Raw genomic sequence first — 22,946 nt, 5'->3', positions numbered from 1 at the left:
TAGTTCAGTGTGCTACATAAATAGCATACTTGCATAATTCACCAAGCCAAAAGAAAGAAAGTGGTTCTTTCTACCCGTCATTGGCCAAATTTTTAGATCATATTTTTAAACTGTCATCCAACTACAAAATGTCATCATCTACCATTTACAGAAGTAGAATTTGTAACTTATATCAAATCTTGCTTTCAAATTGATTTTCCAAAGAAATAACTATTTCAGATTTTGTGAAAGTAGCAAACCTAATGATTTTCTGCATGTATTGGAAATAAGATGGTGAGAGGTACATATTCCTTAGCCAAACTATTTGAAATGACATGACATGCACCCACAGCAGATATGTTCAAACAACATATTGAGCCACATTTCAGCCAAACAAGTTGCATGAGCACAGGCAGTACCGTATTACTTCTGCATGGTTCAGTGTGCCAAGCAAACCCAGACAATTGGAATAACCAATCAAGCTAAATTTATATTAACCAGAGATAAACGTTCTATGAGAATTAATCATATAGAAATTCCTATTTAGCATTAACTTAATCATCCGTCTGTCTTTTAGTAAGGGTTATTTTTTAAGCATTCACACAACTTGCTATATCATCAATCACTGTTAACAAACAATCTATCCTAGGATATAGTGTGAATGGGGTTATCAAGCTAAAGCATAATATTGTATATTTTTAACATAGCTATTACAAAAATTATATGTGATTTTGGTTTTTGGCACTTGAATAAGCTTTATAGGTCTAGAAATCTAATAAATAAATAAATAAATAAAATATAGGTAAAGCCTTGATTAGCCAAATTCAAAAGGAGGGAGTCATCAGATAGGTAAGTATACACAACTTTCAGAAATCCTGATTTTACATTTACATTAAAGCGCAACAATACTGACATCAGTAGATGATTTTGTAACATTCCATGATTGTTACTGCTCTAACTCTTGCAACTAATTTGCTCTGTTGCTATGGAGTAAAGGATATTTATGCAGTTTATCCCTGTCTGCATTGCTGTAACATTTTATTACTTGCTGGTTCTTTCTTTACAAAAGTAGACAGTTTATTTGGTCTCCACAGGCTTAAAAACTAACTCATGCTGATAAATATATATTGGCTTCCATACACATATGGGTGTACATTAACATTTCACTTTTCTATTTTTTTAAATATAAAATAAAATCTCTATAATGGGACAAAGGGGGGGGGAATTACGATCCAAATTAAATTACAGTTTTTAAAGAAAATAACTATATGTATGATAACATAAATGAAAATTACAACATTAAATAAAATTCCTCACACAATTTCAAATTCTGAAATATGGAAACCAGGGGGGAAAAAAGCAAGGATAACCTTTTTAAAAGGGGGTTTGACCAGAAAATTCTAAAGCTTGAGAAATGTCCATCTGCCCAAACAAGGGGCATACTTTATACTGTGACATGGTTTGCTTACCTATGGTTTATTGAACAAGCTCATTTGGCTGTGTATTAGTCAAAGCAAGGAATAGATCATGCCCTGACACATAAGAAGGCCAAACCAAATAATATAAAGTAGTGTACAAATAATATAAAGTAGTGTGTACTACTACATTTGAAACCAACATTAGTTTAACTTTCTATTTCCTGTTTCAGCAAATTAGAGAGGTAGCAGCTTGCGTGTACACAATAAGAGAGGCTTTGTGTCAGATTTGAGCCTTAGTTAACAAGTTACATGACATAGAATAAGATTTACACTGCTTTATTATAATTACTGTAACCCTTTTCTTTGGTTTTGAAATATTGTGTGAATATAGCCAAATAGTAGGTGCCCTGGTTAAGTATACTTTGTTCCAGTTATGGTGTTTTATCATTTGTAGCATATTCTGAGACCCATTGTATTCAGTGGAGTTTTTTGCCAGGTAAATGAATATACTATTGAAACCTCAACTGAATTGGGGAAAAGGGACAAAATTGAAACTACACAAGAGTTTTTCTCTTAAATCAGGATTCTGTCAACTAAACAATTGCTTTTCAATTGATAATTGAAGTTCATATTGATAATATATTTCAAAATAGGAAAAGCCGTGTATTTATAAAAATATGAATATGAAATATGAATAGAATATGAACATTTTTGGAGACAAATCTATACTTAACCAACATATTGGAATATGTAGTGCTCTTTTTAAATATTACATCATTATTCTAGATACATACCACAGATGGATATTTGACATGTCTCTATGTATATGAATTTTGTATATTTTAGTGTGCTTCAAAATCAAAAATAATACAGAACACATAACCCAAGAGTTCTTATTATTTTTGGGGTTTTGTTTCCAGGGATTTTGTTAGTTTTGTTGTTTTATGTGATGAGAAATAAATAAAACATTATAGTCAGCACTCATTTCAGAAAGTAATATTGCTAGATAACCAGAGAAAATGTTCTCGGCATGAAGTAACACATTGTTTTGACAACTACTAACACAGTGTTCCTCAAACATGGCAACTGGGATTTGAAGTCCCCACATCTTAAAGATGCCAAATTTGAGAAACATTATACTAGCCTATAATTAACAAGGTTTCCAATGAGAGTTGGTATTGCATAGTTTAATTTGATTGGCTCAGATAGCCCTCATCAGCATTTAGTCCATCTGGCTAAAATGTGACAGTAGCTTGATTGGCTACTGTCAGAAATTGAAAATTGCATCATTTCTTTCTTCAGAAAAAAAGTCATTATTAACTGAATGGTAATCATATCTGAGTCCCTATTTTAGCCTGTAAAAGCTAAAGAAAGATAGGATATAACAATCTGTTTCACTTTCTGACCTCACCCCAGCTTTTAATTATTACATACTGTGCCATAAAAAGATTTTTTTTATTTAGTAAAAAGCATTAGGATCTGTGGTGGTGCAGTGGTTAGAGTGCAGTACTGCAGGCTACTTCTGCTGATCACCGGCTGCCAGCAGTTTGCAGATCAAATCTCACCAAGCTCAAGGTTGACTCAACGTTCCATCCTTCCAAGGTCGGTAAAATGAGGACCCAGATTGTTGGGGGCAATATGCTGACTCTGTAAAACTGCTTAGAGAAGGCTATAAAGCATTATGAAGCTGTATATAAGTGCTATTGCTATTGCTATTAGAGTGGTACCTCGGTACTCAGTATTACTTGGTTCCAGGAGAGACAATAAGTACCAAAAATGATGAGTACCAAACAAATTTTTCCCATAAGGAATAATCTAGTGAGTCACAAGGCAGCTGACTCCAACAGGTTCTACTTTGTGCGTTTGAGTGCCAAACAAAGGATGACTATGGGACAAAATTTTCACATAAAAATGTGTTGAGTACCAAATTTGATGAGTTCCAAAGCAGTTGAGTGACAAGGTACAGCTATACCAATTATTCAAAATATACACACTGAACACAAAAAATAGTTTTCCTGCTTTAAAATAGTCTGCACAAAGATCAAGAGATTTTTTATTGTCTGTGTGCTGAAACAAGTAACAGAACAACTGATGGGAAAATGTTTAGAAAATGATGCTGTATACAAAATGGATAACTATAAAATATATCCATATTCCCCATTCTCCATAACATATATCCATATTCTCTGTCTCCCAGATTATTAAGAAATGCAGCTATTTTTTAATATCTTAAAAAAAGGGTTAGGAGGCAACCCATGCTGGATTTATTATTGCCCCTGCCTTAAACAGGGGGGCGCTGCGGACCTTATAGGCGTTACGGAAACCTGGCTGGGCACGGAAGGGGGTGTGCCCCTTGTGGAGATGTGCCCACCGGGTTTCCGTGCATTCCATCAGCCGAGGGCTCAGGGTAGGGGTGGGGGGGTGGCGGTTGTGATTAGAGAGAGTCTAGAGCCGAGGGAGACCACTGTACCTCAGATTGCCGGGTGCGAATCCCTCTTTGTGAGATGGGGTCATAGGTGCCAGATGGGTTTGCTGATCACGTACCTGGCTCCTTGCTGCGTGACAGCTGCCCTGCCCGAGCTCCTGGAGATGCTGGCCGGGGTGGCAGTTGAGACCCCCAGACTTTTAGTCATGGGGGACTTTAACTTGCCATCGTCCGGCTCGTCATCGACGGCAGCTCGGGAGTTCATGGCTTCCATGACGGCCTTGGACCTGACCCAAGTAGTTGATGGCCCTACTCACATTGGGGGTGGCACTCTGGACCTGGTTTTTGTCTCTGGTCAGTGGTCGAGAGATCTGGACTTAAAGGAAATAGTCACTGAACCTTTGTCATGGTCAGATCACTCTCTCCTTCGTCTGGACTTTCTGACCGCCATTCACCACCGCAGGGAGACGGAGCCGACACGTTGGTTCCGTCCCAGGCACCTGATGGACCCGGAGGGGTTCCGGACGGAGCTTGGGCCATTTCCTGAGGGTCTGGCTCATGGCTCGGCTGAGGAACTTGTTGCGGCCTGGGAACGGGCCGCGGCGGGGGCCTTAGACCGTGTCGTGCCTTTGCGGCCTCTGACCCGGCGCAGGTCCCAACCGGCTCCTTGGTTCTCCGAGGAGCTGAGGGGGATGAAGCGCCGGAGAAGACGCCTAGAGAGTTCCTGGAGGTCCAGCCGTTCAGAAGCTGATCGGACACTAGTGAAGTCCTATACTAGGGCTTACCTAGTGGCATTGAGGGAAGCGAGGCGTAGCTACGCCTCCTCCCTCATTGCATCGGCAGATAACCGCCCAGCCGCCCTGTTTGGGTGACCCGCTCCCTCCTACACCAGGGGGAGCGGGATGACCCGTTGCAGGGACGTGCTGAGGAGTTTAACGGTTATCTATACGATAAAATCGTTCAGCTTCGGGATGGTTTGGACCAAGATTGCGGTGATACGGGTGAGACGGCTGAGGGTGGTCTTGGTGACATTTTATGGGATGAGTTTGACCCTGTCGCTCCCGAGGACATGGACAGGTTGTTGGGGAGGCTGAATGCCACCACGTGTTTACTGGACCCGTGCCCCTCCTGGTTGGTGCTGGCCACGCAGGAGGTGACACGAGGCTGGCTTCAGGCGATTACGAGTGCTTCCTTGGTGGAGGGTGTCTTTCCGGCCGCCTTGAAAGAGGCGGTGGTGAGGCCCCTCCTCAAGAAGCCTTCCCTGGACCCGGCTGTTTTAGGTAATTATCGTCCGGTCTCCAACCTTCGCTTCGCGGCAAAGGTTGTAGAGTATGGTGGCATATCAGTTTCCCTTACACCTGGATGAAACTGTCTATCTAGACCCGTTCCAGTCCGGTTTCCGGCCCGGTTACAGCACGGAGACAGCTTTGGTCGCGTTGGTGGATGATCTCTGAAGGGCCAGGGATAGGGGTTGTTCCTCTGCCCTGGTCCTATTAGACCTCTCAGCGGCTTTCGATACCATCGACCATGGTATCCTGCTGCGCCGGTTGGAGGGATTGGGAGTGGGAGGCACCGTTTATCGGTGGTTCTCCTCCTATCTCTCTGACCGGTCGCAGTCGGTGTTGACAGGGGGGCAGAGGTCGGCCCCGAGGCGCCTCACTTGTGGGGTGCCGCAGGGGTCGATCCTCTCGCCCCTTCTGTTCAACATCTACATGAAGCCGCTGGGTGAGATCATCAGTGGGTTCGGTGTGAGGTACCAGCTGTACGCGGATGACACCCAGCTGTACTTTTCCACACCGGACCACCCCAACGAAGCTGTCGAAGTGCTGTCCCGGTGTCTGGAGGCCGTACGGGTCTAGATGGGGAGAAACAGGCTCAAGCTCAATCCCTCCAAGACAGAGTGGCTGTGGATGCCGGCATCCCGGTACAGTCAGCTAAATACGCGGCTGACCATCGGTGGCGAGTCATTGGCCCCGATGGAGAGGGTGCGCAACTTAGGCGTCCTCCTGGATGAACGGCTGTCTCTAGAAGATCATTTGACGGCCGTCTCCAGGAGAGCGTTCTACCAGGTTCGCCTGGTGCGCCAGTTGCGCCCCTTTCTGGACCGGGAGGCCCTATGCACGGTCACTCACGCTCTCGTGATGTCTCGCCTGGATTACTGCAATGCTCTCTACATGGGGCTTCCCTTGAAGGGCATCCGGAGGCTACAGTTAGTCCAGAATGCGGCTGCGCAGGTGATAGATGGAGCCCCTCGGGCTCCGTGATAACACCCATCCTGCGAGGCTGCACTGGCTACCTGTGGCCTTCCGGTGCGCTTCAAGGTTTTGGTGACCACCTTTAAAGCGCTCCATGGCATAGGGCGGGTTATCTACGGGACCGCCTGCTGCGACCAGATACCTCTCACCGACCCGTGCGCTCTCACAGAGGGACTCCTCAGGGTGCCGTCAGCTAGGCAGTGTCGTCTGGCGACGCCCAGGGGAAGGGCCTTCTCTGTGGGGGCTCCCGCCCTCTGGAACGAACTCCCCCCAGGACTCCGTCAACTTCCGGATCTTCGAACCTTCCGTCGCGAGCTGAAGACACATTTATTCATCTGTGCAGGACTGGCTTAGATTTTAAATTTAGAGGGGTTTTAAATTGATTTTAATATTTATATTTCTATTTTTAATAATTGGGCATTAGAATAAGTTTTTTAATGATTATTTTAATTTGTATATTGATGTTTTTACATGCCTGTAAACCGCCCTGAGTCCTTTGGGAGATAGGGCGGTATATAAGTTTGAATAATAAATAAATAAATAAATAAATAAATAAATAAATAAATAAATAAATAAACCAGCAGGCTTGGTGGGTTGGTGGTAGTTCGCTCAAGAGCGAGAAAATACATTTTGTATATGCTTATTGTTATATTCGGGAAGTAACGAGGCTGGAGACCAGGGTAGTGACAACAGCTCTTTAATATAGGGTGAACCCAGCAACAGGCTGGGGGAAAAACCTCTCCTTTTATACAGTTCTGCTGGAGGCTTCGACCAATCAGCAACGTGCTGATTTCCCGCTCAAATATTTAAAGGTACAAACATGAATACATAACACTCCTCCCCTCCCAGAAAACACTTTGCCTCTATTTACATATTTATTTACATGTTATTTTTCGACGTAGTCACGCAAATAATCTGGGCGTCTCCTCGTTCTTTCTGACCTGCGCGGTTCAGTTCTGGGTGGTGTTTTGAGCTGGTCGGAGGGGCTGTTTTCTCCTCCCAGCTCTTTCTCTGGGCCAACGGGCTCCGGATTATTGGCCGACTCTTTTTCTTGGCCCTCCGGCCTTGGATTAATTTTGGAACTTTCCCTGCTGCTTCCCTCGGGAACCTGATGGCGTCGCTGGAACTCTGGGACCTCAGCTAAGTCTTGCGCCTCCCCCGGGTCATTGTCAACTGTGGATTCAAATTGGTATTGGTCATGATCTATTTCATTTGGTTCGGTTTGGTCAGTTATTCGTTTCCTTAACTGATCTATGTGGCGCCTCCACACTCGGTTGTCTGGTAGCTCTACCACGTACGATTTTGGGCCGGTTATCTTTATTATTTGCCCTGCGGACCAACTAGGGCCGTCCCCATAGTTTCGGGCCCACACCCGTCGCCTATGCTCATTTCCTTGTCTTTCTAGTTCGCCTTGTAACCCTCGGGTGTGTAATGGGGTTCAAGCGGTCAAGTGGGCACGGAGTTTCCGTCCCATTAGCAATTCGGCTGGGCTTTTCCGGTGGCCGTGCTTGGGGTTCTGTGCTGGACGGCTAGGAAAAAGTCTATTTTGTTTGCCAGTCACCTGGCTTGAGCCTGGACAATGCCTCCTTAGCGCTCGGACGGAACGCTCTGCAAGGCCATTCGGCGCAGGGTGGAAAGGCGCAGAGAGGGCATGTCGGATGCCTCCTCTGCCAGGTATTCTTCAAACTGGGCTGCCGTGAATTGGGGCCCATTGTCGGACACCAGAGTGTCCGGCAACCCGTGAGTTGCGAATAGGTGGCGCAGAGTTGCGATTACTGCTTGGCCGTAGTGGATTTCATGATTATGACTTCCAACCATTTGGAAAATGCATCCACAACCACTAGGAATGTTTGGCCGTGAAAAGGGCCAGCAAAATCAATGTGGATTCTTGACCAAGGCCCTTGGGGCTTTTCCCATTCTCTGACTGGGGCCGTTGGGGTAGAGGTCTGGACTCTTGGCAAGCTTGGCATTTCCCTACCCTCTCAGCAATCTCTGCGTCCATGAGTGGCCACCATACATAGCTTCTAGCTAACCCCTTCATCCTTACGATCCCTGGGTGACCCTCGTGGAGGAGGTCCAATACCTTTCCCCTTAACTTCTCAGGAATTATTACACGATCACCCCATAACAGGCACCCCCCTTGAGCCGAGAGCTCATCTCGTTTTTTAACAAATTCTTTGAACCGTTCGCCCGGCGCAGCGGGCCACCCTCTCTGTACCCAACCGAGTACAGTCCTTAACACAATGTCCCGGTATGATGCCCGAGCCACTTCCTTTGATGTGACTGGGCCAGAGTCCAACGAGTCAATAAGTAGGATGGGCGTCCCCGGAGTGGGGTCTTCGGTCGCCCCTGGTAGTGGGCAGCGGCTTAACGCGTCTGCATGCCCCACTTCTTTTCCTGGTCGGTGCTGCAGCTTGTACGAATAAGCGGCTAGAAATATAGTCCAACGGGTCAAGCGTGGCGAAAGTGCCACAGGCGTTGGGCGGTCGCCAGCCAGTATCCCTAGTAGTGGTCTGTGGTCAGTCACGATTTCAAAATTCCGCCCAAAGACATACTCGTGGAATTTTTTGACCCCTGACACAATGGCTAGTGCTTCTTTGTCTAATTGGCTGTAGTTCCTCTCTGGGGAGGACATTGTTCTAGAGTAGAACGCTATAGGGGCTTCTGTGCCGTTTGGAAGTCTATGGCTGAGTACAGCCCCCACCCCATAAGGGGAGGCATTGCAAACCAGCACTAGGGGTAATGAGTCGTGATATTGGATGAGCAGGCTATCACTTGAGAGCAGGTTCTTTACTGCTTCAAAAGCCCTATTTTCTGACTTTCCCCAAGACCAAACAGTATTTTTTCCTAAGAGCCTATGCAGCGGTTCCATAGCAGTTGCTTTGTTCTTTAAAAAGACCGCGTAAAAATTAACCAATCCGAGGAATGCCTGCAGCTCTGCTTTGTTTTTGGGCGCTGGAGCCTTCCTAATTGCCTTAACCTTGCTCTCAGTAGGGTGAATTCCTTTCTTGTCTATCCGGTAGCCCAAGAAATCGACGGATTCGACCCCTATCTGGCATTTGTTTGTCTTGACTTTTAGTCCGGCTGTCCGGAAAATGCTCAAGACCTTTCTTAACCGCTCCCCCAATTCCTCCATGTTTTCCCCTGAAATTAGGACATCATCGAAGTAGGGAACTACCCCTGGGAGCCCCTGCAGTAGTCGTTCCATCAGGTTTTGGAACAGCCCTGGTGCCACACTGACCCCAAATTGCAATCGGGTGCACTTGAAGGCCCCCCTGTGCGTCACAATCGTTTGGGCTTCGGCTGTGCGGGCATCTACTGGCAGTTGTTGGTAGGCTTGGGCCAAGTCTAACTTCGCAAAGACTTGCCCTTGCCCCAAAGAGTGCAATAAGTGTTGCACCACGGGAACCGGGTAAGCGCTTTTCTGTAAGGCTTTGTTAAGCGTCGCCTTGTAGTCAGCGCAAATTCTAATTGACCCGTCCGGTTTGATGGGGGTGACGATTGGCGTCTCCCACTTTGCGTGGTCGACTGGCACCAAAATCCCCTGATTAATGAGCTTATCCAGCTCCTTATCGATTTTTGGTTTTAGGGCAAAAGGGACTCTCCTCGCCTTAAGCCTAATGGGGGCTACCTGGGGGTCTAAGTTGAAGGAAATAGGGGTCCCCTTGTACTTGCCCAGGCAGTCCTTGAAGACATCTTCGAACTCGTTAAAGAGAATGTCTTTCAGGTTACAGTCACTTCTGTAGATGCCAGTCACTCCCATGCCCAGGGCACGAAACCAGTCTAGTCCCAACAGACTGGGCAGAGTTCCTTCGACGATCGTGATGGGCAGGGTCTTTTTATGTGGACCGTACTCGACTCGGACGGAGGTGGTCCCTCGAACAGGGATGCGATTCCCCTGGTAGTCGTGCACTCGTAGCCGTTGTGCTTGCAGGTGGCGCTTCGCGACGGACGGCAGCGACTTCGCCAAAGTGTCCCAGGACATGATGGTGATCGCTGATCCCGTGTCTACTTCAAGCCGGCACCGTACTCCCTCTATTTTTGGCTTGGTGAAGATCTTCTTCTCCACTTTGGTCGAGGCGCGGCCTATAACCACAGTTGTTTGGTTGGAATCCGCGCCTTTTTTGTTTGAGCCAATCGCGGGCCGCCTTGCCGATTCCGCGCTCTGATTGGCCGATTTGAATTTTCGGCGGGAAGGTTGGGCCGCTCGACAAACTTGAGCTAGGTGCCCTTTCTTCCCACACCGCCGACATGTCGCGTCTTTAAACTTGCAGCGTTGGCGCTGGTGTTGACCCCCGCAGCTTCCGCACTCGTCTCGGTCCCCTTTGTCGCGTTTCTCGGTGCGGCAGACCCCTTCCTCGTCTTCACCGTCGGATTCGGTCTGAACCTCCTCCTGGTGCACCGGAGTTGCCTTTGCGCTCGCCTTTTGTGGAACCGGCTTCTGCAGTGTCTCTGCCGCTTGGGTGGACATTTCATGTGCTCTGGCTTCGTCCAGAGCGTTGGCCAGTGTGAGGTTGCTCTTTGCTAGCAGCCGTCGTCGCAAACGGATATCTTTGACCCCTCGGATGAGTTGCTCGAGAAGCACCTCGTCTAGGTCGCGGTATCCGCAGTCCTTGGACGCTTTCCTTAGGGCGGCCATGTAGTCACCGATGGATTCGCCCTCCATCTGCCTTCGCTCTCCGAATTCAAACCGCCGCACGTATTTGGACGGCGTTGGTGCGAAGTGATTTTTTAGCAAAGTCTGCAAAGTTGGCCATGACACCGACTGCAACGGTGTTGGCTCTGCCAGGGCTTCCGCGATATCGATGACCTCCGGACCACAGTGGCTTAGGAAATAAGCCCTCTTTCGGTTATCTGGAACTCCATGCAGTTCGTTGGCTTCTAGAAAGCTGTCGAAACGGGTCATATACGTTCCCCATTTCTCTTTAGCCGGGTCAAACGGTGCGGGCGGAGTGTAACTGGCCATCTCCGCTTTTCTGCCCTGGGTTTGCTGGGTTCGGGTCTATTGTGCTTCAGCTCGGTTCTGGTTCTCCTCAGCCTCGAAATCCCATCCTCGTCGCCAATGTTATATTCGGGAAGTAACGAGGCTGGAGACCAGGGTAGTGACAACAGCTCTTTAATATAGGGTGAACCCAGCAACAGGCTGGGGGAAAAACCTCTCCTTTTATACAGTTCTGCTGGAGGCTTCGACCAATCAGCAACGTGCTGATTTCCCGCTCAAATATTTAAAGGTACAAACATGAATACATAACACTTATGCTTGTAGAAGCATATGCTTATAAAATATGCTTATAAACTATGCGCTTATAAAATGATCCATTATTATTTCACTTGTCTCCTGGTCGTGATTTGCTACGGGACAGACTTAAAGACTCAATCACTTTGGCCCATGTTCTTCCACAACATGGAGCCCTTGAAATATGTTGGACTACAACACTTAGAATTCTCTTCTAAGAATTGTCCAACACATATTGAAGGCACCATTACAATAAAAAGTATGTGGTACTGGTGAGTATAATTGCAAAACAATACAAAAAGCACTAGATTTAGGTGCAGGTTTTGGAGGACGTTTTCCTACCTCTTGGGTATTCTCTATTTTCTTTTGTAAAAAAAAACAAAATTAGAAAATCTTGCTACTTGGTCTGTATGGTTGTACCATGCTGTGTACTGCTACAATTAGGATGCATATCACAAATTTAGGAATAAACATCATTTAATTGAAGAGAAAGATAGTACAGTTAAAATATTAATAAAATTAGTATCAATAAATATTGATATGGCATTGTATATGTTAAAAAGCTATAGCTCAGGTATTAATACTAGCCATGTTTGATGCTGCTGCATTGTTTGCTGTTCTGTAATTATTTGATAATTTTTAGACCCTGGCCCTTTGTTTTAGCTCTAGCTCGTCATTAGGTACCTTGCCATGCTTATTTTTTTAAGAGCTCTAGTGTCTCCTGGACAGCATTTAGAGACTTTAGCTTATACCCAAATGGGCAAAAGGGCCAATGCACTGTTTGTTTGTTTTTCTTCCATTTAATCATGTCCAATTATTGGAGATTGCATGGACAAGTCCCTGCAATTTTCTTAGCAAGGTTTTTCAGCACTAGATTGACATTGCCTCCTTCCTAGGGCTGAGAAAAAGTGACTGGCCTAAAGTCTCACAGCTGGCTTTATTCTAGGATTTAAGATCTTTAATTATAGCGAAATTGGTTCAAGGACCAATGTATTGCTTATACAGTACACTAATAATATCTTTCTTTCTCATGTGATTTAAGGTTGGTTCTGTTATAACCCTGGTGGCCAGCTATCATATTCATATTTATTCAGTCATAAATCCCACTATGTTCTCTAGCACTTATTCCTAAGTAAATAAATATGAGATTGTTGACTAAGTGCTGCCCATCAACTGTATCTCTGATACTTCATGGCTTGTTTAACTATGATTTTTTCATAATTCATAATGACAAGATATACAAAACAGCCAATTGTGGTTTATTCATAGACTACAGTTGGCAAGGTTGGCTTCATGTTATAAATCTCAACAGCAGCATGCTAAATCAAAATCAAATAAGTAGAGAACATATAATAGCTGATTACAGAATATGCTGTGCTAATGTGCTATAGAACAAAGACATGGTTTCTTCATGTCTAAAATGGTGGCTGTTACTGATTTGGGCAAAATGCTAAATCTACCAAATTTGTAAATGCTGTATGCACAAAAGGGTAAGATAACATATTTTCTAGTGCCTGCAGCCTCAGCCATTCTGCATCAGTGCTGTTTCTCTCTAGTTTCTTCTTACTTTAGTCATCCTAAGACAGTGACAGAGAACCCATGACATCTGCCAAAGATAACATACCACAATATTTTGGATGGCAAGCCAGTATTCACCAAAAACCAAAAACCATGCTCAAAAGCAAGCCCTATTCCTGCACAATTTTTGAAGGCTACAAAGGCCACATGGTGTGCTCTTGCAAAGTTTTCCAAAATCTCTGGAGCATTCAAAATTATACAAGACTGGGATGTGTTTTTGCATGTTTTGGGGAGAATGCAGTGGCCACAGAAGAGTATTCTACAAAGCAGTTTCAAGAATGAAGGCTTTATGTGACCTGGAGCTACCTCAAGTAGACCACAGGGGCCTGGCAACAGAGGTCATAGCCTAAAGGTAAGCAGTGAGTAGTAGATTCTGAGGATCACGCATATGATTGCACTATTTTTTCTAAAATAAATGAATATGTAAAGAATTGTTTCTCTTTTGTTTGGTATAGGGTGATAATAGCAAAGTCAGGTTAGGCATTTTCCAAATTTTTGACACACAAGCCCACCACTACCCTAACATCAGGGAGAAATGAAGACTCTTCCTAAGGTCTGGTCTTCATGCATAATTTTTAATAAAAATTAAAGAAGAGACTCATCTGGATAATACTGATGGTTAGGGCCTGCATTAATTTGCTTTCCAGTAGCATATCACCTTGCTTTGATTATCTTGGCCATTCTCATGCCAGAAATTAGAAGTAGGGAGTATGGCTCCCCTCATTCTCCTGAACCTCTCAGCAGGTTCTGTACCCTTGACAATAGCATAATTCTCATTTAACTGTCAGGGCTGAGCTTTGAAGCTACGGTTCTTGTTCTGGGATTATATCTAAAAGGTGGTACTGTTTAATATCTACATTAAATTGCAAAGGAGGTGATTGTGACTTGGAAGTGGATACCATCATTAAATTGATGACATCCAGCTCTACTGCTCCTTCCCATTTAATTTAAAAAAAAAATACCTTAAATGTTGCCTATTAACTTTGCATTCTCTGGTTCTCTAGAGCAGGGGTCTCCAATTTTGGCAACTTTAAGACTTGTGAACTTCAACTCCCAGAAGCTTTGCTGGCTGAGGAATTCTGGGGGTTGAAGTCCACAAGTCTTAAAGTTGCCAAGGTTGGAGACCCCTGCTCTAGAATATCCGCATGAAGCAACCGTGATGGTGATCGCCTGGATAGCTGAGTTGGATATTCAATTATGAGGCCATTGCCATGCCATACCCACAAAGATGTTTTACTTACAGTATAATCACTTGGATTGTACATACATGTTTACTTCCCTTCTGTCATGTTCTCATCATATGCTCAATAATAATCTTTAAATTACTAATGATTCTTAAAATTAATTAACTTATTTTTTTATTATTTTTAGTCTATATTTAGTCATTATTAGCTACCCTGAATACCTGTTAAATGGAAAGGCTGGTTATAGATCAAACAATTATATTAAAAGAGAAGGCAGTTTCAAAATTTGTATGATTCTCTTCCTTGTTTATGCTTAAGCATAATCCATGCATCACATGGATTTGCTCACTTTATGCTAATTATGCTAATTCACTATTATGCAAATGATAGCTTTAGTCGAAGAATTTGTTTCATGCAAAAAAAAAGTGGCTATTGTTCTAATTGTGCCAGCATGATTAATTTGTGCCAACAATCTAAGAACATGACAAGACTTCTTCCTACCAAAATACATTTCTGCCCTCATTCGTGCATTTACAGTAGTAAAATATTGTGCAGTTGTTTTAGTTAGATTTTTACAGTACATCAAGTGCAACTTCCGGGTACTTTTCAAGGGTAGCCCTATTCAGAATGCATTGCAACAATCAAGTTGGATGTCAGCAAGGGCTTACACTATATCTGAGTGCTTAAGGAAGTGACACAGCTGGTGTAGTAAATATAATTGTATAAAAACAATTCTCATAGTAGCTGCCATTTGCAAATTAAAGTACAACTCAGAACTAAAAAGCTGTGGCAGAGTGAAAAATTACTTTTCCAGGGGGAGCCAAACAGGCTGAACTTCAATCTCCAAGTCCAGTTTCCTATTTATTTATAACACTTTCATCTTTTTCTGTCATCCAGCCCATTATTAAATTAATAAGGTTTACAAGGTTTACAAGTGAGTTTTGTAAAGAAAGAATAAATGAGAGTGTCTAAGTGAATAAGTGCACCATCCATGAAGCATCCTCTCTATGTGCATTATTTATATCCTGTATATAGTATTCAAAACATGGCTGAAATGTCATATCATTAGGGCAAAGTGGATGTTGCTGGGACTATGGATCATACAGAATTTTCTTTCCTTGCTCCTTCAGAGAGGAAAACATACATTTGTCCCCATTTAGGGCTCTCCCCAGATAACATGACCACTGGGAAGCTGATCTATTTAATTCCTTTTCTTCAACTGCTGTTACTCAGAATTACAGTATGATGAAATTTATCACCAGTCCTTTAGAAAGGAATTGGGAATCATGCTTATCATTTACATGGTAATGCAGTAAATCTCACTGAATATATTCACTTTTCCATAGATATAACATAGCTGTCTTGCTCTAGCCAGATTCATGGTTTAAATTGATGATTACCCAAACGCCCCAATTTCAGTTTTGGACTGACTGCTGTTCATGGCTGCAAATTCAGACAATGCAGTTCTCTTTTCTGCAGCGAGAAAACTCCCCACTAGGCTGGCTTGCTTTCCCTCTGACTTTGTCATATATACTTAGCGATGCTGTTTGATGCTATTTCTTCATTGCATCACTTTGGAAGTCTGGTTGCTACGGCAACTGAGCACAGCCTTAATAATCTGTAGTCCCCCTTTTACATGTAGATGTTATTCTGGATAACTCATACATCCATTGTGATAGTCATTTCATTAATTAGCATAAAATATTTATTAAAAAATATTGATTTGGAGTGGCCATCTGATAGAGGAAAGTATCTATAGTACTAGCCTAACATAAAAGGGCTCATAATTAGTTCTAAGTTAGAAATAAATGGAAATAGTTTGACATTGGTCTAGCCCTGGATCTATTTAGTAATCATGGTTAAGCAAACCATGTACATGTGAACATATATATGGAATTGTGTTGTATGATTGGATTTACACATATTACTTTAAATAATATTCCTGTCCACTGCAGGAATCTAAGTTAAAATAATCCTGGTAGATAGCTACATAGTGTTTGCTTGAAAAAGAGTCTATGAATGAATCATTCTTTCTGTAAGGATTTTTCACAACATTCACACTGCATTTCATGCATTCAGTTTAAATTTGCTGTCCTATAAGTTAGGCTCACAATTCCATAAAATGCATTCTTGAATGCAGGGGGTGGTGGTGGAATCTTAACTTTTTTTGTCTATCATCGTTTCAGATATTTGAAACATACTATTATTCTCTTTTATTTTCTGTCTGATCACGCCCGTTGTTCTTCAGCAAAACTGTTTCACAGTTTAAGAAAGATTGGTTCTTAAAATGTGTTTCCCAAAAGTGAATGTTACATTCCAGGTGGGATATAATCAATTCAAAATAATTTGATTATATTATTTCCCATTCCTTAAAACAGTATTTATGTTGATGCAAGATAGAACTGTTTTTTTTTACTATTACATCACCACTGCTGATTGATACTCATTTTGTAATAAATTACAGTACCAAGTTTATCAATCCAGGGGTTCCCTATCCTACACCTGTGCATATAATTAACATTTCTTAACTCTCTGTACATTTAGCTGTTATTTTTAGCCCATACCATAATCCAAACTTTTAAGTATTAATTATCTCACCCAATCTGTGGCATCTATATATTTGATTAGCATTCCTTCTTCATTCAATTCATTATTTAAAGTGTTGAATAGTACAGGATGCAGAACTGAACTTTGTGGCACCCTACAAATAATTCAGCCCAGTTTAATGAGTACTACTAATGAGCATTAGTTATGATTTCTGAGCCAAACTTTTGACTATCCTGCCACCCCTTAACCAGCTTGCTTAAGTAGATGTATCAAATGTTATGCTGAAATCAAACTATATTATGTCTGCTAAAGAAGTTACTACATTTAAAAACCAGATTAGTCTGACAAGGCTTTTTGACAAATCCATGCCAATCTGAGATAATTACTGCATTGTAATTAAAATGCTTACTGATCAATCTCTCATTCTCCTTGTCTGCTTCTTAACAGGTATATTTTCAAAGATAATTCATAAGTTTTTTTCTTTGATCTTCTATTTATTTTAAATGTTCTTGACAGTATCACCAAATTTATTCTCTTATTCTCTTGGCTTTCTCAGCATTATGGGGATACTTTCAACATACTTCTTCCCCCCTTTTATGGTTTTTGTTAATATTGAACAAACTATATATCGTAGTTCAAATGGGCCTCATTGTACCAATACTTTATCTTTCTCCTCCAATGTATGAGACTTCATTTTAGGTCCTTATTTCCTTTTTATGTTCCAGATCTTATAGGATTTTGTTTAAAACGTTCCTAATCAATATCTTGCTTCAGCCAAACATATTTTTAACCAGTTCTTTGCAACCTATTTTCTTCCTGTGACCTATCATCCAGATAATTCACAACATAGTCCCTTGAATGAAATCCCTGTCACTCTGCCCATTTGTATAGCCAGTCATTCAGAGGCAGTAGATTTAAGGGTCCATTTCCCATACATTTATCTCAGATCCTTGTAGCAGGAAGTCACTAATCATCAAGCCCTTTTTCTCTTGTTGTAGGGTCCAGCAGCATGTCATTTGCCATTCTGGAATCAGTTTGCCCATTTTTTGTTTCCAGTACCTTTCGTTCCTGGAAGGGAATGGGCTTGTTTCTATCAGGGCCAGAACATTCTTGTGTTCCAGCACAGAGAATATTTTTCTACCTCTCTTGCTTCTAGAAGCTGTTTTTGTTCACCGTGTTAGCACCTTTCTTTGAATATCTTCCTTAAATAGACTAACTTCCTCTAGTCTTCTCACTGTTGAGTTAAACTGCTACCACCATCTTTTGATCACTGGAAAAGTATTCTGGCCTAAAATAGAAAATCCACATTCTGCCTCTATTGTGTATGTTCTTATTCCTGCCAAATGGTGGTGTCCTGATTTTGCATGTGCAATGTGTGACAAATACAATGCTTTGTTTTGCTGTCTTATACTTTCCTATGTCACCAGCCAACAGGAGAAGCCTTCACCAATCGCAAGCAGTGCAGTAGGAATGGAGAGGGTTCAGATGAGAGATTCCACTTTCATTTTTAGGCTGTTATTTGTACTCCTCCTCCTTTGCTCCATTCAGTTACAACATACATCAATTTTTAAAAAAAAAATCCAAGTCACAAAAGGAGCTGAGTCACAAACAGCACTTTTAGAATTTCTCTCCCATTCTTTTCCTTTCTTCATACAACAAATACTAGCTACTAGAGTCCTCTATGTTCTGTTTGAAAGGCAATGTGCTAGTTAGCCCCGTCATTTCACTGTTTTGCTACTTTAGCTTTGTGCTAAACCAGTAAGGACCAAAGCATTAAAGTCCCTGCAGTAGTGTTAGCAGAGCAGTTTGTTATTATTGTGCATTTTTGTTGTGTTTCATTTTGTACAGAGGGAAAAAAAATTAGCAGGTGAAAAGTCTGACCAGGGATCAGAAGAGGGGAAATATGCCTATAACAGCCTCTAACAGTCAGTAGGTACTGCACTGATTCCACTGGCTGCCTGACTTTTCCTTTAATGTTATGGCCAGGGAAGTATAACTGAGTTTACCAGCACTGGACAAAGGCATATTAAGGGGGATACAAATACTTTAACATTGATATACCTAAGGACAACTTAAGGCTGACACAGTCATTGGCTGCTGGGGACAAAGATAAAGCCAGTATCTTGCATAGCCATCAGAAAGAAAAACTTGCCAGATATGTCCTTCGGGAGATAGGGCGGTATATAAATATGATTAAATAAAATAAAATAAATAAATGTTCATACTATAGTTAGATATGAGAGGAGAAAAGTCGCTCAGAGCTCCTCCTGTAGTGCCTTGTTTAATCTGTTAAACCCAGTGGTGGGATTCAAGTAATTTAACAACCGGTTCTCTACCCTAATGATTTCTTCCAACAACCAGTTTGCCAAACTGCTCAGAAAGTTAACAACCGGTTCTCCCGAAGTGGTGCGAACTGGCTGAATCCCATCACTGGTTAAACCTGCACCTTTTCTCATCAGTTGAAGCATGCCATTCACTGTTCCAGTCCTTTAGCTTTTTGTATAAGAACCACAAATTGGCACTTCCTGCAAATATATCTGAATTTGTTCTCAGGCAAAAACACAAATCTGCATAAACGTTGCAAGTCACAATTGCAGAGTCCATCATTTATGTCCAATGCCCCAGCAGTAAAATCTTTTTACTGGTTATTCCAATTGTCCCAATTTTCTAAATTCATATAGTGCTCTAGCTGTATTTAAAGCAGAGGTCTCCAACCTGGGCAACTTTCAGCCTGGTGGACTTCAACTCCCAGAATCCTCCAGCCAGCAAAGCTGGCTGGGGAATTCTGGGAGTTGGAGTCCGCCAGGCTGAAAGTTGTCCAGGTTGGAGACCCCTGATTTAAAGAACACATGTAACTTTTTCTTTATTCATTTATTGTACTTATTTACATTTCACATTTCTGAACTGCCCATCTCCCTCAAAGAGAGCTCTTAGGTTTGTACATAGCACATTGAATTCAAATGGGCTTTTTAGAACTATTATTCTTGTTTTATATAAAACTCATCTCGCCATTTACAACCAGGTATAATGACTTTCACTAAAAATACACTAAAGTAGAAAAAAATCTGAGATGAAAACTTAGTATGGTATACAAATGCAGTTGATAGTTTAGCATTATATGGGGTTTTTATAGGTGATTCCAAAAGTATTTTCATATATGTTTTTCATCATGAATTCCTCTGTCTAATTCATGCATTTTATAGAGAATCCAAATATAGCTTTTCTTTCCTGTGTTGTGCCATTGGGAAAAATGGCTAAGAGCAGTGGTGAACTGGTTTACTACCAGTTTGCTGGCTGCACATGCGTGCTGCATGCCAAATATGTGCTGTGCACATGCATGTGCAGTGCAAGCTATGTACCAAGTGCACGCCAGAAGGAGGCATGGGGTAAGCAGAACAGTGTGTGTGGGGGGGTGATCAGATGTGGCACTTTTTTTTTACATTTAAAAGCATTTCTTACAGCCTATTTGGCCAAATAGGTTGTTAAAAAATGCTTTTAAAAGTAAAAAAAAAAGGGTCTGATGATCACGCAGCTCAGCTGTGATCGTCAGAGCCCTTTTTTTTTACTTTTAAAAGCATTTTTTACAACCTATTCCTACCATTCGGGCAGGAAAAGCGAGCAAGCCGGAAAGAAGCGGCAACCGGGCAAGCAGGTGACTGGGCGATTGGGTGGGCATGGGTGAGGGCAGGCAAGGATTTTTTGCTACCGGTTCTCCGACCCACCTGCCGCAATCACTATTGGATCGGCTGATCCAGTTTGAACCGGAAACATTTCATCCCTGGCTAAGAGGCATTTCTACACTGCTAATTTAAAACAAATCTCTCCCCTCTTTGTGTCCACAAAAAGTTGCCATCATGAATTTGTTTGAATCATCCATTCAGACTCAATACTTTCTGTAGAGGATCGGTGTGGAAATGTGTTGTCCTCACTGGTGACTGAGTTAAAATCACCACTATCCAATTGTTACCTATTTTCTGGTGGTGTCAGCTTTCTCATTTGTCAGTTTAACTTCCTGGCATGCACAAATCAAGTATATGTAATAAGGAAGAGAAGGGCTGCTGTCTCTATCCTAAAATCATTTCAGTTTCATTTTTGGTGCATCTAGTACCTGTAGTTTATGAGCAACTAAAAAACTTGAGCATCTGTTTGGAAGGTAAAAGTGATTAGAGTTTGTTAACAACAATCATTCTGGTGGACAGGAATCTTTAGGCATTTGAAAAGATTTCCCTTCCTGAACACTATTGCTCCTCATTCTGTAAAACCATTTCTTTTCTGAGGTGTGTTTCAATACAATGATGGGTTTGAGAAAGAAAAGTGTTTCTGCAGAAATAAAGGGGTTTATGTAATCCAAATCTGATTTAAAAGGAAACAGAATTCTACTTGAGAAGGAAAAAGAGAAATGCACTGAAGGAACGGATGATGACTAGATATATGGAGCATGAGAATGGGCAAATTCTGCTTTGGGGAGATCCCTCTTGTGGACTGGCTGGTATAGGATCCTGTTCCTCTGGTGGAGTTCGGCATAGAGCTGGAAATGATGACGAGAAGCAACAGAAAACTTTTATGAGTGTGATCAGAGTTGTCCTGGCCTTGAAAGCTAGCTGGACTTGGTGGACTGGCAAAGGCAATTTTCCATTCTTGGCTGGGGCCTTGGGACTCGGGCCTCCTTGGCAGAGGATAACAGCCATGGGCTTAGTGTACCAGAAACATATCAATAGGATCAGGGAGTTATTTTAGCACAGCCCAGGCTCTGCCATTACATTATGATTCAGCATCTGGCTTGATCTCAGTTTGGATGTGATTTTCCTGCCGGACTTTTTAAGCTCATGTAGATGAATTCCTGGCTGGTCAGTTGACCTGATATTGAACTGGCTATACCCAGACAACAGGTATTCCCCGATTTATAGCAGTTCATTTAGTTACAACAGCACTGAAAAAAGTAACTTATGACCGTTTTTCACTTACAACCATTGTAGCATACCCATGGTCACATGATCAAAATTCAGATGCTTGCATCTGACTCATATTTACAACGGTTGCATGTTCTAGGGTCATATCTTGTGAAAAGGTCTTTTGTGACCTTCTGACAAACAAAATCAATGAGGAAGCCAGATTCATTTAACAACTATGTTACTAACTTAACAACTGCAGTGATTCACTTAACAAATGTGGCAAGAAATGTTGTAAAATGGGGCAAAATTCACTTAACAATGGTATCACTTAGCAACAGAAATATTGGACTCAATCATGGTTGTAAGTTGAGAATTACCTGTATATCAGTGGTTCTCAACCTTTATAGTGCTGCAACCCCTTTAATACAATTCTCCATGATGTGGCGACCCCCAACCGTAAAATTATTTTCGTTTTGAATTTATCGTGTCTGAAGCCATATTGGCTAGCGATCTGAACTGCTTGCGATTGCCTTGAGGACGGAGGCATTAAAGCGGAGAGTTCTCCCCTATTAAGTTTATCGCGCCTGAAGCCAGATTAGGCTAGCGATTGGGAGTGATTGCAGCTGGCTTGAGAGGGAGACATCAGAGCAAAGATTTTTCTCTTTTTTTAATTGATCATGTCTGAAGCCAAATTCAGCTAGCGATTTGAAGAGCCTGCAGCTGGCTTGTGGAGTCAACCATTGGAGCGCGATTCTTCAACTCGCAAGTATACTTCCCATATTTCCGAAGGTCTTAGGCGACCCCTGGCAAATCGTCATTCGACCCCCAACAGGGTCCCGACCCACAGGTTGAGAACTGCTGCTATATATAAAGGCCTGGGAGACTACCAGCAGGGTGAATGTTATGAGGGGTTGTGAGATGTCTTACATATTGGCAAAAAGAATCAGAACACAAAATACTAGCTAAGTGGACATGACCTTGTAGATGACCCTCACTCTGTCAAGGACCTTGGAGTACTCATATCAAATGATCTAAGTGCCAAAGCCCACTGTAACAACATCACCAAAAAGGCATTAAGAGTTGTAAATCTTGCGTAGCTTCTTTTCTGGTAATATGACACTACTAACCAGAGCATACAAAACATTTCCTAGACCAATTCTCGAATACAGCTCATCTGTCTGGAACCTATACTGCATATCGGACATTAATACAATTGAGCATGACCAGAAATATTTCACAAGAAGAGTCCTCCACTTCTTTACTTGCAACAAAATACCTTATGCCACCAGACTTGAAATTCTGGGTTTAGAAAATTTAGAACTACGCCGCCTTCGGTATGACCTAAGCATAGCTCATAAAATCATTTGCTACAATGTCCTACCTGTCAATGATTACTTCAGCTTCAATCACAACAATACAGAGCACACAATAG

Source organism: Ahaetulla prasina, chromosome 7 (assembly GCF_028640845.1).
Source record: "Ahaetulla prasina isolate Xishuangbanna chromosome 7, ASM2864084v1, whole genome shotgun sequence".
NCBI lineage: Eukaryota > Metazoa > Chordata > Lepidosauria > Squamata > Colubridae > Ahaetulla > Ahaetulla prasina.
The sequence above is the reverse complement of the archived record's forward strand: the minus strand, read 5'-3'. Positions refer to the sequence as shown.